This window comes from Vidua chalybeata, chromosome Z (assembly GCF_026979565.1).
Source record: "Vidua chalybeata isolate OUT-0048 chromosome Z, bVidCha1 merged haplotype, whole genome shotgun sequence".
Classification (NCBI taxonomy): Eukaryota; Metazoa; Chordata; class Aves; order Passeriformes; family Viduidae; genus Vidua; species Vidua chalybeata.
In genome coordinates, this window is record NC_071570.1 from 68792676 (window position 1) to 68794551 (window position 1876).

Consider the following 1876-nt stretch of genomic DNA (forward strand, 5'->3'; position numbering starts at 1 on the left):
AGTGGATTCCCATTTCAACAAAGCAGAATTACAGCTCTATCTGGAGTATTAACACAGAGTAACAGATTAATGTAAACTAGAGTGGAGTTGTTAAAGATAATTTCACATGACTTCAAGTCTGCTTCTGAAAACTCATTCAATACTGCCCTCATTTCCACATACACCAGTGCAATGAGCTGCTTCTAGGAAATTTCTGCAAACTTAGCACTTGGAAGAAAAAATTGATCAATTTGATTTGCTGTAACTGAATACAAACCACCTCTTCCATTTCTTTTTAACTGCTCTTCCTCTCCTTTAACCCACAAGTGTGTCAAGATTATTCCCAACTCCAGGCAGTCCTAGAAATGTCAAGTTTAATGGCATCTCAGCCATACAGGGGCTCAGCTCATGTTTCAGCCTTGTAATAGGCTGAGTTTTGATACAGTTAATACATGCTAGACATACTTTTCATAAGAAGTTAGTGTTCCATTCCCATCTTCGTTCTCTCCTCCCCCTCTCTCTCCCCAAATTGCAGCAATCTGGATTGGAAATAAGACCAAATAAAGAACAAATGTGAAACATTAGCACGAAATGAGGTTATCTACTTCATTTATGTCCATGAGGAATTAATGTACATGCTTAGAGATGATTATTTAAACATTGACATTAGTAGTTATTTCAGTGTGGGGATTTTCTTCTTCCAATAGATGCCTCACTCTGGTGCAAGAAGCAGAGCTGACTTTGGGGGACAGTGTAATGATGTTTACTCCCCCTATTCAAATAGAAGCACTTTAGAACACTGGAAATAGAAATGGAAATAATTTGAAGGAATAGACTTGATATAGGTCATAGTACTTTGACAAAGTCCGTAGTACTCAAACAGCTATAGCTGTACCATATCCTCCAAGTTCAAGCATTTTCTTATTTTCAGCAGCTTGTTCAGAGATTACTGTACAGAAACTGAGAAATTGTCACAGTACTGTCACAGTACAGCTGGTCTATAGCTGGACAAGGTAAATCTAACCATAACACAAATCCAATTCAGCTAGCCTGGTTCGCTCTGGAAAACAGATAAAGAAGTCCCTGGATAGGTTGGATTCAAACCTATAAAGGGGACCCTTAGCCAACCCTGTTCAAGTCTAGATGTAGAAGCACCATTGGCCAGAGATCTGGGTGGAGAGAGAAATCCCAAACAATCAGTTGTCTAAATCCTGGATTTTCAAACCCCCTATATAAGGAATCTTCAGTAACAAACTGTTGCTGTTGTCGCATGGATCTCTGAGAGTTTGTGTTGTCCCTGTCTCCAACCAATGGCCTCATGTAACAAGAAAGTTCTACACCTTCACCACCAGTCTTGCCCAAAAGTGTATCTGATTCTTCTGTGGAAGTATGGTTTACTTTTTGACAGAAAATAATGAGGGTTTTTTTGCTATCTTGAGGAAAATATATACTCTTCAGGGTCTTGTTTAAGCTCTCACAAAGTTTTTATGAGGAAGTAAATGTATATACACAATGGTTTCATTGCAAAGCTGTGCGTCCTGCAGAGACTTGAGCTCTTACTTATTGCCTCTCAGCTCATCTCCTGAAAAAAACCCAACAAAATTATTAGTTAGAGGTGTTGATAAGAACCCTTTAAAGCCAGCACCTTAGCATGAACAAGGATGCCATTGCAATCAAATGATACAGTTTTATCATTTCCTAGCAGAGAATGACTATTCCACATACACTGTACTGCAACTGAATATGGCCACTGATGTTCCAGAAGATGCTGCTGATACGCGTAAGGTTCTTGGCACTGACTGATGGGCATTATACAATGCAAACCAGAAACAAGAGGCTACATTGAAATAAAAACAAATCCAGTGAGCATTAATTAACATACACATCCTTCTTTTTA

The 1876-nt window shown here is 38.8% G+C and overlaps 1 long non-coding RNA gene across 1 annotated transcript in view; it reads right to left on the minus strand.

The window, feature by feature from the left end:
* Positions 1–1510: 1510 nt before the first annotated feature.
* The window catches only part of LOC128782158 (uncharacterized), a 17852-nt gene continuing 17486 nt past the window's right edge, over positions 1511–1876 (minus strand). Inside the window, exon 3 of the long non-coding RNA XR_008428678.1 lies at positions 1511–1561. This is a non-coding gene — a long non-coding RNA (uncharacterized LOC128782158). The remainder of the gene's footprint in view (positions 1562–1876) is intronic.